The sequence below is a fragment of the Cetorhinus maximus genome, chromosome 16 (genome assembly GCF_964194155.1).
Source record: "Cetorhinus maximus chromosome 16, sCetMax3.hap1.1, whole genome shotgun sequence".
Taxonomy (NCBI): domain Eukaryota; kingdom Metazoa; phylum Chordata; class Chondrichthyes; order Lamniformes; family Cetorhinidae; genus Cetorhinus; species Cetorhinus maximus.
The window spans coordinates 99877606-99892451 of NC_135894.1; the positions used below are offsets into that span (position 1 = coordinate 99877606).

At 46.6% G+C, this 14846-nt stretch overlaps 1 protein-coding gene across 1 annotated transcript in view; it reads left to right on the forward strand.

Moving 5' to 3' along the window:
• robo2 (roundabout, axon guidance receptor, homolog 2 (Drosophila)) overlaps positions 1-14846 on the forward strand; it is a 1135129-nt gene that overhangs the window by 800522 nt on the left and 319761 nt on the right. The gene's annotated exons all lie outside the window — the stretch shown is intronic.

Consider the following 14846-nt stretch of genomic DNA (forward strand, 5'->3'; position numbering starts at 1 on the left):
CCGATCTGAGGCTCAGATCATGAGAACAGAGCTTGAATTTTCAGCCTTCTCAGTCATTGCAAGTGTGCGTGTTAATGCATGTGAGTATGTGGGTGTGTCAGCATCTGTTCGTGTCTGTGCTAGTGTGTGCACACATTTGTGTATGTAGTCTAGTGTGCACTACCATGACCATGGGAGCACATGGATGTGTATGACCACGTGTGTGTATGCTCATGCATGTGTTGGCGCTCATGGGTATCTTTGTACATGTTAGTGTGAGTTTGTTTGTGCATGCATTCGAAAGTTAGTGTGTATGTGCGTATATATTTTAGTGGTGCATGTTAGCCTGTGTGTGTATTTGTGTTTGTGAATGTCAGCACAAGCATGCATGTGTTAATGTGGTTCACTGTTTACCTGTGTATGTCCGTGTGTGTTTATGTGTGTGTTAATGTATGCGTGTATCTGTTTGTATGTTCATGTGTGTGTGTCTATGTGTATGTATGTGTTACTGAATGTGCTAGTTCGTGTGTGTATCTGTGTGTTCGTGTATGTGTGTATGTCAGCTTGTGTATTAACACTTGTGTATCTGTTTTATGTCCCCTCTATGTGTGTGTTAGTGCGTGTGTGTGTGTATCTATGTATGTGTGTTAGTGCGTGTGTGTGTAAGAGCTTGTGTGTGTATCTGTGTGTGTTAAAGCACACTCCATTAAGCGTGTGAACAGGAATACTTTAAACAGCAGATGATCAAAGTTGCTTGGTTTCACAAAAATGGTCTGGTGCGATGGACCTGAGCTCTTAATTAAACATCTAGGATTTGAGGAACTTGACGGCCTCATAACAGATGGTAACATTTATAGCCTGCGGTTACATTTTGCTAAGGTATTCAATAATTTTACCTGCCTTAACTGTAATTTGTTGACAGGCAACATGTTGAGAATATCTGATGAAAAAGTGAGGTAACCCCTTTGTAGTTCTTTGAGGCTGTTTATTGATTTTGTGTACCTCGCTGTAGCTTTCTTGGCGGCAGGTTAGCTATTAAGATTTTTAGGTCCAGTTTTCTCCCCTTCTCTTTTCAGGGCTTTGAGTATTAAGCTCTGTAATTCCCTCCTTAAATCTCTCTGCCTCTCCACCGCTCTCTCTTCCTTTAAGATGCTCCTTAAAAGTTACCTCAGCTCACTTGCTCTTGGGTGCTGTCTATGCCTGACTGGGTAATAACTTGCCTCGCTCCTGAGTTAGAAGGTTCCTGTTCAAGTGTCACTCCAGACACTTAAGCTTACAGCCTAGGCTGGCAGGGCTGAGGGAGTGGTACACTGTCGGAGGTGCAGCTTTTTGGATGAGGGAAGGTTAGGAAATGGTGTGAGGAATCGACTGTGTGGGTGTAGTTGTGGAAGAAAATCAGCCACATCTGCTCGTAGTTTTCCCCCGAAAATGACGAGGTGACGTTCGGGATTGGGATGCTTGGGGTGGGGGGGGGAGGGGGGTGGGTACTGCTTGGACTCTCGTTCTCCAGTCGAGGGGCCCCGAACCTGATTGTAGCTCCCTTTGCTCTAGTCCCCGGCAACACTTTCTCATGCGGTTCATCACAGCGCAGTGATTTCCTCTGGTTCAAAGCTCCAGTGGGCCAGCTCAGCATCAGCGGTGCGGGGACACAAGCCACATCCCTGATCCTGGAAACAGACTTTACAGCCCGTCAGAACGTAAGCAAGCACAGGCCCTACCACACAGCACTTGCAGTAATTAGCTTTCCAAAGTCACGCAAAGAGAAGGAGGCTATTATGAACTAGCCAGAGGTTACCAAGTGCTGAATGTCCCTAATTAGACTTGCACCTTTTGTGGGTTGGAGATACAGCATTTATTGATGAGGCTTTACCTCAGGCCGGGTGTGTTAGTGGCTGCCACAGAATAGGATGGTAATTTATTGATGTAGATGGCTATGTAAAGTGTATCCAATTTGTGCAAGGGTTCTGACCTTTGACAGTAGGGCCATATTGTATCGAAGCCCCCAAAGCAATTGCTCTATTGTGCCGTCTCTCTCTCGCTCCTCTAAGCACCATCCAGGTTTTCTCCCTCCACCCCCCCACCTCCTCCCACGCCCCCCTCCACCTTTCTCGGTCAGAACATGTTGCACTAGAGAATCAGTAAGTGTGCCAATAAATCTGGCCTTTAATAACTCACAAAGGGGCAGTACTTAATTTCCTGTCTCTCGGATTGTGCCGGAGATCGGCTGGTTGCCTTTTTTTTTTCCCATTTTCGCAGGCTGAGGATCACAGCCTCAGCTCTCAAAACACTTAGGATTCAGATTAAACTCAATTACAGCTGCCACGCACCATATCTAAAACTAAATTCTAATAAAATTTGATCCATCCCCTGCAAGGAGAGAGAACGGAAGCCCGCAGATTTATCAGCTTTGAGGTCATCTTTGACACAAAGTAAAACGCAGAAGTTGGTCACAAAGATGGAACCTGCATTTCTATAGCACCTTTCTCCGCCTTCACAACCAATGAAATATTTTTGTAGCCACGTGTAGTCACGGCTGTGACGTAGGAAATGCAGCAGACACTTTGCGCACAGCTAGATCCCACAGACCACAATGTCATAATGAGCAGAGAAACCGATGGCTCAGGGATAAGCATTGGGCTAGGACACTGGGGAGAGCTCCCCTGCTCCTCTTCAACATAGTGGCCACGGACACCCTGACACCCAGCTTAGAGAGCAGATGGGAGCCTTGGTCTCCTCTGAAAGGTGGGGCCTCAGACAGTGCAACACTTGTTCAGCGCTGCGCTGGAATGCCAGCCTGGATCTGAGGCTGGAGTTTCCAGGGTAGGGTTTGAGCACTCAACGATGAGACAGTTACCCACTGAGCCACGGCCAACACTCATTCAAAGGCATCTTTTGGAAGGATTTTGATGGACCTCAGTGCCCCCTGGAGGAAAACCAGCCGGGAGAGATTGCCCTCCCAGAGAATGTCCATGGCACCTGGTGGCTCATGCACAGATGAGGACAGTGAATGAAAAGGGCATTAAAATTGGGCTCAGGTATGGGTTTGGGATGGGGACCTGGATTGAGATCGGGACTGGGATCGGGATCTGGATTGTGATTGGAATTGGGATCAGCATCAGGTCTGGAATTGAATCAAGCTTGGCTATGATGCCCTCTCTTTAATTGAATATCCTATTAGCACTCACTATACACAAACAGTTGGGTTTGAGAGGATTACCAGTGCTCGCTACCACCTCTGTAACACCTCCCCTCACCCCCAATCTACTGTGGAAACTTTGATCAATGCCTATGTTCCCTTCAGACTCAACTGTTCCAACACTCTCCTGTCCGGCCTTCCATTAATCACCCTCCATAAACTTCAGCACATATAAATCTCTACCACCTGTACCCTAACTTGCACCAGTTCCAGTTCACACTGTGCGCACTGAACTACTCTGGCTCCTAGTTCGGCAATGCCTCGATTTTAAAATTGTCATCCTTGTGTTCCCATCCTTTCATGGCCTCACCCCTCCCTATCTCTGTAACCTCCTTCAGCTCCACAAACCTTCGAGATCTCTTTACACCTCTAATTCTCTTACATCTTCAATTTCCGTTCTTCCAGCATTATGGACATACAAACGTGTGGATTAGGAGCAGGAGTAGGCCACTCGGCCCCTCAAGCCTGCTCCGGCAATCTGTAAAATCACGACTGATCTGATTGTGGCCTCAACTCCATAGTCCACCTAACCCCCATAGCCTTTGACTTCCCTGTGAGTCAAGAATCTATCTACCTCTGCCATAAAACTATTCATTGACCCTGCCTCCATCGCTCCCTGGGAAAGAGAGTTCCAAAGACTCATGACCCACTGAGAGAAAAAATTTCCCCTCATCTCCATCTTAAATGGGATACTCATTAGTATTAAACTCACCACCTGCTTGGACGAGTGCAGCTCCTACAACACTCAAGAAACTGGACACCATCCAGGACAAAGTAGACTGCTTGATCCACCACCTTAAATATCCACTCCCTCCATAAACGACGCACAATAGCAGCAGTGTGTACCATCTACAAGATGCACTGCAGCAACTCACCTTCCAAACCCACGACCACTACCACCCAGAAGGACAAGGGCAGCAGATAGATGGAAACACCGCCACCTGGAATTTCCCCTCCAAGTCACACACCATCCTGACTTGGAAATATATCTCCGTTCCTTCACTGTCGCTGGGTCAAAATCCTAGAACTCCCTCCCTAACAGCACTGTGGGTGTACCTACGCCACATGGACTGCAGCAGTTCAAGAAGGCAGCTCACCACCACCTTCTCAAGGGCAACTAGGGACGGGCAATAAATGCTGGCCCAGCCAGCGAAGCCCACATCCCGTGAATGAATAACGAAAAACTGTGTTTTAATTCTAGTTCTCCCACGAGGGGAATCATCCTCTTGGTATCCACCCTGTTCAGTAAGATCACCTCTCACTCTTCTAAACTCCAATAGATTCAAGCCCAATCTGTCCAATCTTTCCTCATAAGATAAACCACCCCCCCACATCCCAGGTGAATCTTCTCTGAACTGCTTCTAACGCATTTATGTCATTTCTTAAATAAGGAGACCAAAACCTGTGCACAGTACTCCAGATGTGATCTTACCAAGCAAAACATCCCTGCTTTTATATTCCATTGGTGGCCAGGTCTCTGGCACCTGGACCCTAAGCTCCAGAATTCCTTCCCTAAGTTTTATGTTTTAAGAAGCTTTATAAAGGGGTCGAGAGATGGGGAGGGAAGAGATTCCAGCAGATGGATATGGATAATTACTTCGCGGCTTTCTCTGTTAAGTTAAGCGACTGTGGATTTCTGCTTAACAGCTTGAGTGCAGGGCTAGTTGGCTGGAGTGGGCAAACAGAAAACATAACCCATAACAATCGGAGAGTGTGGAGGAGAGTTACTAGAATGGCAGCGGGTGGGGGTTGGGGGAGGGGGTGGGGGGTGCAGTGAGGGACTTCAGTTACTTGGAGCAACTGGAGAAGCTGGGGTTGTTCATCTTAGAGCAGAGATTATTCAGAGGAAACCCGATGGCAATTTGAAACTGTTTTCACTGGCGGGAGGGTCGGTAACCGGAGCACACAGATTTAAGATAATTGACAAAAGAACCAGAGGGGTGATGAGGAGACCATTTTTTTATGCAGCATATTATCAATGATCTGGAACGTACTGCCTGATAGGGCGGTGAAAGCAGATTCAATAGTAACTTAATTCGTTCTTAAAGGGATTTGGATGAATACTTGAAGGAGGAAAATGAGGGAAAGAGAAGGGGAGTGGAACTAATTAGATAGTGCTTCCAAAGGGCCAGCATAGGCACAATGGGCCAAATGGCCTCCTGCTTTAGGAGATTCTGTAATTTAATGAGAGGAGTACGGTGGGAGCTGGTGATCCGATTTGGAAAAGCATAAAAGTGGAACTGGGGCATTCTGTAGCGTCAGGGAGCCCAGTGAATGGAGAATGGAGGAGCAGACTGCATTAAAACTAGGATATGAATAGAAGGCAGAAATTCAAAGAGCCCTTTCTTTGCTCTCGGGCCTACAATGCAAGGTCAATTGCAACAAGTCAGTTTGTCCCATTGTGTCCTCGTATATAAAGATCTATCTGCCTTGGGTCTGGTTGTATCATTTCGTGTGGAATCAATCAGCACACTTTTCATAGTGCCGCTGCTAGTTTCACTCAAGCTTTTCTCTTCATCAGACCACCCACACTTTTCCCCTTCTCTTACTGTCTATTCCTCTCGCACTCTCAAGTCTCATTCAGAACGTGAGGGACACTGGCCAGCGCCAGGTTACCCGAACCCTGGCTCAGAGAACAAAAAGCCAGCGATTTGCCCTGGATCCCCCTCTCCAGCTTGTTGCGCTGGGCGCTGAAGCCGGACTATCTTTCTCAGCCTTTACTCCGGAACACTTATCAGGCTGGAGCGTCTGCGGAGATTACCGGGAGTTTCGTTTTTCTAGAAAAGAGAAGGCTGAGGAGTGACCCTTAAAGGAGAGGCCTTTAAAATTATGAAGGGTTTCAATTGTTAGAGAAATAAAAGAAAGGCTTGCTTTATACGACACTTCCCATGACCACCGGATGTCTCAAAGTGCATTACATCCAACAAAGTACTTTTTGAAGTGTAGTCACGGCTGTAATTTAGGAAACACAGCAGCTAATTTGCGCACAGCAAACTCCCACAAACAGCAATGTGATTATGACCAGATCATTTATTTCTTTGTGAGACTGATTGAGAGCAAAATATTGGCCAGGACACCAGGGATAATACGCCTGCTCTTCTACAAAATGGTGCCATGGGATCTTTTACATCCAGCCCTCTGACAGTGTAGCACTCCCTCAGTACTGCACTGGAGTGTCAGCTTTGATCCTTGTGCTCAAGCCCTGGAGTGGGACTGGAGGGAGGTGATGGCGGAGTGGGACTGCCGCTGGACTAGTAACCCAGAGACCCAGGGCACGTGGGTTTGAATCCCACCACAGCAGATAGTGGAATTTGAATTCAATAAGAATCTGGAATTAAAAGTCTGATGATGACCATGAAACCATTGCTGATTGTTGTAAAAACCCACCTGGTTCACTAATGTCCTTTAGGGAAGGAAATCTGTTGTCCTTAGCTGGTCTGGCCTACATGTGACTCCAGACCCACAGCAATGTGGTTGACTCATAACTGCCCTCTGAACAAGGGCAGTTAGGGATGGGTAATAAATGCTGGCCTAGCCAGCGATGCCCACATCCCATGAATGAATAAAAACAAACCCCAGAACCTTCATTCAGAGGCCAGCATGCTACTGACTGAGCCATGGCTGACAAACACTATGCAAACATTTCCACTTGTTCCAAACTAGGGGTCCTAAATATAAGATAGTCGCTAGTAAATCCATTTGGGAATTCAGAGAAACTTCTTTACCCAGAGAGTGGTGAGAGTATGGAACTCGATACTACAGGGAGTGGTCGAGGCAAACTAATTGTACTGTAATTATTTGTATACTAAAATGTTCATAATTGTGCAACTCTTCTATTATTTCATGTGATTTTTCTATAACTGTGTTACGAATTATGATTACTTGTTTTATTTGTATCATCATCATAATTCGGCATCCTTCCCCATGATGACTTTTCAATAAATCAATTATCTATCCATCTACCCACAGACACATTTAATGGGAAGCTCGATCATTACATCAGGGAGAAAGGAATAGGTGATGCTGATAAGGAAAGATGAAGTAGGGTGGGAGGAGAATAAACAGTAGCATGTACCAGCCGGGCCAAATGGCCTGTTTCTGTGCTGCAGGCTCAATGTAATTCCACATAATTTGTGTGTGTGGATGTTTTCAGCCCAAGTGGCTACAGATGTAATTGGAACTTGTCCAACAACTTTGCCTCACTCCTTTGTGGATAAGGTTGTTAACCCTCTAGAATTATCTTTCCTTGTGGGAATTGAGGATTAGTCTCCTGGCTGTTGCTGCACAAAATATTGGAAATGGGGAGAAAAGGCTGTCTGACTGGGTTGGAGGTGGGAGGTCCTGTGGTGAGGCCTCCATGGATACATCCGTTCAGAGTTTGGAAACCTCGCAAGGCGTGTTCAGAAACGCAGATACTCACCTTGCCCTGTAGTCTCGGGAACTCGGGACTTCTGCGCGTGTGCCAGCCGGGAAAGGACTGCGCAGTGGCTTTTATGTTTCTTAGGCTGGAAATTGGCCCTGCACACATAAGAAAAGGGAAGAAAAGGGAGCAAAGAAGTGAAACGGCGCAAAACTGAAGGTCAGGTGACCTGAACCGGAGCACCATTCGAGAGGAGGTTTCCCAGGGAGCCGGACACAGGGACAGGGAGAAGGTCCCAAACCCAGAAGAAGGTCTCAAACCGGAGAGTGGGACAGAAAGAGTCCCCAGAAGAAAGCCCCAAACAAGGACAAAGACAAGGATCAGAGGTAGATCCCATTGAGAGTCAAGACAAATGACAGGAGCAGAGAAAAAGGCTCCGAGTTAGAGAAAGAGCTGCGGTGAACAGACTGGAAGCAAAGTGGGCTTGAGAGAAACCCCTAAAGATGCAAGGCGGGAGCTGAGGGTTGTTGACTCCGTGCTGCAGGCCCTAAGGGCAAGGGTACCCTTTTGGAGCAATGATGCTTGGCTTGGCATGGCCGACGATCTTGAAAGTTGAAGCTTGAGTGTACTCGGAGATCCAGAGGAAAGGAGTCTCAGAAAGTGAGATTGAAACCCTGGAGGTGGATCCTCATTGAAGCAGTATGACTGGGGGCAATGTTTGGAGAGAGTCCCACGGCGAATTGTTCAAATATGGAGATTGGAAACCCTCATGAGAAAGACAGAGTTGCAGTGAGGCCAGTTGGCTCAAGGTGTGACAAGCGTCTGGGTGGGTTGTTGAGAAATTCATGAAATCAGCTTTGGTCACAGCTGTCATTTACTTTGGAGAGTGATGTGTCTGACCACAGTTCGCCAGTTGGTTCACATGTACCGAACACTCACTCTGAATATTAGACCATAAGACAAATATGGTAGATTATTTTATCTTTCCGAATTTGTATGTGCCTGTAAAGATATAGCTGGGGTGAAGGAATATTGGGAAATTGAATCATCTTCTTGTGTTTGCATTGAGATCTTTCAAACCTTTTTGTCTGGTGTAATATAGTTCATTTTTTTTTGTTTAATAAATGTTTTATTCTTTATGTTAAAAGCTCATCAGCGGGCTCCTGTGAATTTGTTCAGTAACTTTCCTCCACAGTTTCTAAAAAAAAGTTAGGATCTATCGAGCTAGGTTTCAGTTTGGGATCTGACTTTTCCAGCATTAACATCAGCTGGGATTGTAACAAGTGCAAGGAGTTTAATTTAAATTCGCCTGGCTTCTGAACTTGCGTCAAGTCCCATCCACCCATCACCCCCCTTGCTCGTAAAATTTACATCTTTGTTTCAGACCCCTCCAGTGTCCCCTTGTTAACTCTGTAATCTCCTCCAGGTCTGAAACCCTTCGAGAATCTTTACGTTCATTTCATCCTGACCACCTGAGGACCCTCGATTTTTCATCACTTCACCTTTGGCTTCCTTCAGCTGCTTAGAAGCTCTGAGCTCTCCGCCTCTCTAGCCCTCCATGTCATCCTTGAAAACCTACCTCTTTGACCTAGGTTTTGGTCACTACTATGATCTCTTTACATGTTGTCTGCTAATTCTCCTGTGAAGCATCTTTGGACATTTCACTGAGTTACAGGTGCTTTACAAATGCACGTTATTGTTTAAGCGTACTTTACAAACTCTGGTTAGAAGGCATGGTTCAATGTAAGTGGACAAGGGGAGCTGGTAAGGTTAAAAATAATATTGGAGGCCTCTTATTGTTGACATGATGGGGACTGATCTGCTCTCACGATCATCCATGTTGTTAAGGACACCAGGGCAACACTGAGATTAGACTGTTTCTTGTTCAGCTCACAGTCTGGGTGGAGTCTGCTGATCTCAACCTGAGTATGGGTACCAAGGGAAGGTCCAGGGGGAGGATGGAGCAATTGAGCCAGGGTTCCTGCTGTGGATCAGTGTCCTGTGTGCCCCTCCTCACCTGCCATGCACCATGTAGTGTAGACAGCAGGTGAGTGCAGGTTGGCCCTTAACTGATATGCCCCACATGCGCTGCCTTATTTGACCAATGTTCCACAAAGGAAGAATGGGCACTTGGATAGTCTACCAACGCTCTTTGAAACCATGAAGAGTAGATAGTGTGAAACTGTTTCCACCGGCAGGAAGGTCAGTAACCAGAGAACACAGTTTTAAGGTAATCAGCAAAAGAAGAGAGGAGATAATAATTTTTTTACATAATGAGTTGTTGTGACCTAGAATGTGCTTCCTGAAAGGGCAGTGGAAGCAGATTGAATAGGAATTTTCAAAAGGGGAATTACAGTGCTGTTAAGGCAAGGTCAAGGGGAGTGGGACTAATCATACAGCTCTTTTAAAGAGCCCGCACAGACATGATGGGTCAAATGGCCTCCTGTGCTGTAATAACGAATGGTCAGCATGGAATTCAAAAGGGGAAATCTTGCTTGACTAGCCTTATTGAATTTCTTGAGGAGGTAATAGAGAAATTGGATGGTGCTCATGCAGTAGATGTGGTTTAGCCAGGTTTTCAAATAGGCCTTTGATAAGGTAGGTGCCCCATAGGGAGGAAGATCAGAGAATGTGGAGGCAGGGGAGAAGTGACTGAGTGGATTGCTGGCTGGCTTCAAGACTGATAGGCTTGCTGGGTCACTTCAGACGGCAGGCCCTATTCCAGTGATTACACTTTAAAAGTACTTCATCGGCGGTGAGGTTCTTTGGACGTCTTGAAGCCTAGGGTTGCCAACCCTCCAGGATTGGCCTGGAGTCTCCAGGAATTGAAGATCAATCTCCAGGACACTGCAATCCTGGAGAAAAATCACCAGGATGTTAAAATTGATTGTTTTTTTTTCTTTTTTCTTCATTCTCTTTGAACACTTCTCTTTACCAGATATAAAAAAATATTGAAAATGGGAAAAATGGCAGTTTGGCTGACAGTCAAGAGTCATCCAATTGGGTGATGAGTCTTTTTGCTTTCCAATTGGTGTAGGATGGCTGGAGTGTGGGGGCAAGTCATGTGATGCAACCTTCAGGAATACATTGAATTGCAGTTGGCAACCCTAGGCATGAAAAGCTCTATACAAATGCAAATATTTATTTGTCTCTATTCAAACCTCTCCATATTCTCTCCCTTTCCCTGACTCTGCTACTTCATTCAGCCCTCTGACCCTCCGAAATCTCTGAGTTCCTCTAATACTGGCCTCCTGTACATCGCTAAATTCCATAGGTGACTGCGTCTTTAGAGCCCAGAGCTTAAATTCAGGAAATCCCTTCCTAAAGCTCTCTGCCTCTTCGCCTCTCTCTCTCTCTCTCTCCTCCTTGATGATGCTCCTTAAAGTCTACCTCTTTGACCAAGCTTTAGCCTTACAAGCCCTAATATCTCCTTCTGTGACTCATTGGCACGTTTTGTCTGACAGGGTTCATGTTAATGTGTCAAACGTGCTGGGTATCACACTACCTGGACTACAAGATGCACTGCACCATAGGGCAAACCGAGATTTTAAAAGGAAACATTCGGGAAATATTTGGGCGTAACCTTCCAGACCGTAACACGCCAGGCAACGTTAGGTGTCCTTTTTCCAGAACAAAAATACGTCTTAGGGCCCAGCAAATATGGTAACTGCAAGTTGTTCTGATTTTTGTACCTGCAAGTTGGCAGGTGGGGAACAAACATAAGATCCTATGAAATAATTTCTTCAGCTGCCTTTATTATGATGGTGGGCCCTGTGTGTGATCCCTGGGCAATGTGCGTTTTTGTAGCTCCCTCTCCCTCTGTCTTTCCCAAGTCAACAGTTACTGATAAACCTGGGGGTGTTTTTTTTTAGGAAAAGGCCGAATGGAGACTTGAGGCCAAAGAAACGGAGTTGTGAGATTTTACAGCTTGAGACCACCTTGTGTTGGAGTCTTTATCCCTCCCCCACCCCCACCCCCCGCACCACCCACCCCCACCCACCCACCCACCCACCAAACCACCATCGCGCACTCCAACCCCCTCTCGCAGCCACCCCAGCCTTTCCCCGAGCAGAAATGATGAATATGCTCATGTATTGAACAGGTTCCTTTTGTGCCTCAGGAACAATGTGACAGGGCTAGTTATGCCGAGCTTGACAAGCTCCATCTGGTCGGCAAGATCCTGCTCCCTTCCCCTGCTTTTTTAAATCTCCGAAGGATAGAGCAGAGGCTGAGTGGTGGTGGTGGTTGGGGGGCGGTGGATTGGGGGTGGTTTGGTCAGCGGGGAGCACTTGTGGCATCTGCAGATGGGGGGGGTCGGTGGGGGTGGTGGTAGCTGGTGAAGGAGGCCAACCAGACGGAGGCATTATGCAAAGAAAGAGAGATTTTAAAAAAGAGATCACGGAGGAGAGAGAGATGAAGGAACCTCTATTATTCAAAGGAGCGGTGTTGAGAGGCTGCTCATCTGTCTTGTTCTCAGAGGGGTGTGCGGCCCATGGTTGTCATATGCTGGGAGAACAGAACAACAGGCCTGCTAATTACAATAGTGCCACAAACCTTAATTACCTTACACTGGCAGCCAACATAAGGTAAAGCCTACATACAGTCTGCTTCACCTGTAATTATGCCTTAAAGTTATGGGACACATTGCGTGGCGTAAAGTGGCACAATGGAGTCAGCAATGGGTTTCAATCTAACACACCCACTCCTCCGACAGCTATTAATAAATTGGCTGTAATTTTTCAGGAAGTCATTATAGCCTATGGAGCGACTGTTCAGTCTGTTGTTAGGTAACCAGCATTTCAATCATTTCACAGTAAATACAGTAATTACATTCAATTTATGTAAGGGCTGATTTTAACTTTAAGTTTTAACTTAAAAAAATTCTTGGGCACAAGTTAATAATAGCAACTTGCACTCATAGAGTGCTTTTAACAGAATAAGATGTTATAAGGCACTATCAGACACTGGGTCACAGAAGGAGATCTTAAGACTGACGACCAAAAGCTTGGTCAAAGAGGCAGGTTTTAAATGACATATGAGGAATGTTTGAGGACTCTGGGTCTATACTCGATGGAGTTTAGAAGGATGAGGGGGCATCTGACTGAAACTTACAGAATACCGAAAGGCCTGGATAGAGTGGACGTGGGGAAGATGTTTCCATTAGTAGGAGAGACTAGGACCCGAGGGCACAGCCTCAGAGTAAAAGGAAGACCTTTTAGAACAGAGATGAGGAGAAACTTCTTCAGCCAGAGAGTGGTGAATCTATGGAATTCATTGCCACAGAAGGCTGTGGAGGCCAGGTCATTGAGTGTATTTAAGACCGAGATAGATAGGTTCTTGATTGGTAAGGGGACCAAAGGTTTCGGAGAGAAGGAGGGAGAATGGGGTTGAGAAGCTTATCAGCCATGATTGAATGGCGGAGCAGACTCGATGGGCCGAATGGCCTAATTTCTGTTCCTATGTCTTATGGTCTTATAATGTCTTAAAGGAGGAGAGAGGGATAGAGAGGCAGAGAGACTTTGGAAGGGAATTTCAGAGTATAGGGCCCAGGATGCTGAAGGCGCGGCTGTCAATGGTGGGGCGATGGATTTCGGGAAGCGCAAGAGGAGCATGGCCCTCTCGGAGGATTGGTGGGAACAAAGCTGAGAGAAGCGAAAACTAACATCATCACAAGCAGGCCTAAAGGACAGTGTAGGGACACGCCTCGCACATTGACCTCCCCTCATTTTGCTAGAGGTGAGTTCCCAGAGCCAAAAGGCAGCCTGTGCTGGTTGGCTTTCACATAGCCTGGTTGCCCTGAAACCAGCTTGTTTGTTGCCAGCAGTTTGTGTCTCCCCTAGGAAGGTGGGAGGTAGGGGGGTGGAGGGGGGTGTGGCAGCTGGGTGTGGGGTGGGAGGGTGGCAGGCAATGAGCAAATGCCCGGGCAAAGTAACTCCCTCGGACCCAATTCAACAGCGGGACAATATGGCCCTAGTTAATCTGACCCCACTCATGAGCATTGCACAGTGATTAGCTCCCTTACTTCAGAAACATGTCTGTTAAGTTTATGCGCACGATCTACTCATTTTTCATTCCTCCTTGGTGTAAGGTTTCTCCGTCCCTCAGTTCTTTCTCCTGCTCCGCACCCCCACCTCCCACCCCCATCCACCACCACCTTCTCTAAGCCGGGACAGCAGTTGAAGGTGCAAATATGCTGAGGGAGAGAGTGGACAAACAAACTAGTACCAGAGATAGTGTTTCCTGCAGTGGTGGGGGTCAAGAGCAATGGGCCATAACCTTAAAATTAGAACTAGGCTGTTCAGGGGCGAAACCTGCAACACTTTTTCATCCAAAGGGTAGTGGAAACCTTGGAACTCTCTCCCCCACAAAGACGTGAATGCTGGGAGTTACTTGAAGCTTTCAATTCCAAGATTGTTAGAGATTTTTATAGGGTCAGAGTATCAATGGATATGCAGCTAAGGTGGGTAAATGTGCTTGAAGTGCAGATCAGGATCGAATGAATGATGAAGTGGGCACTAAGGGTTGAATGGCTTCCTCTGGTTCCTATGCTCCTACAGCCTCACAATTTAAAAATTATCAGGCTTGTTTTCAAATCTTTCCATGACCTCGCCCCTTCCTTACCTCTGTAACCTCCTCTAGCCTAAAAACCAGCAAAGGTATCTCTGCTCCTCCAGTTCTGGGATCTTGCACATCCCTGATTTCAATGGTTCCACAATTGGCAGCTGTGCCTTCAGCTTCTGAGGCCCTGCTCTCTGGAATTAGCTCCCTAAACCTCTCTGTCTCCCTCCCTCTCTCTCTCTCTCATTCTCTCCTTCCTTAAAAACCTGCATCTTTTCCTAAGCTTTTTACTCACCTGTCCTGGGACCTCCTTATGTAGCTTGTGGCAAATTCTGTTCAACAGTGTTCCTGCAAAGTGCTTTGGGATGTTTTTGCTAAGTTAAAGGTGCTACATATCGGTTGATGCAAGTTGTTCTTATGAATCAGTCATGTCTTTGCCCCTCCTGAAGACTATCTGGGAAACAGGCATCTCTGGGCTTGGGTAAGGACAGATTCCGGCCTGCCTTTCCCCACTCCCGACGCTGCCCCAGGTTCCATGACAGCACTGCCCACATATATGGTCCAGAGCATTGAAAGTGTGTCAATCCGTGGCTTATGGGAGCTTATTCAGTCAGGATGTTGGGCCTCGGGGAGAGGAGAGACGGGTTGGAAATGGAGGAAAAAGAAAATGCTCCTTCAGTGCAACACTCCCTCAATACTGCACTTCAGTGCCAGCCTTTTGAGCTCAAGTCTCTGGAGTGGGTCTTGAACCCA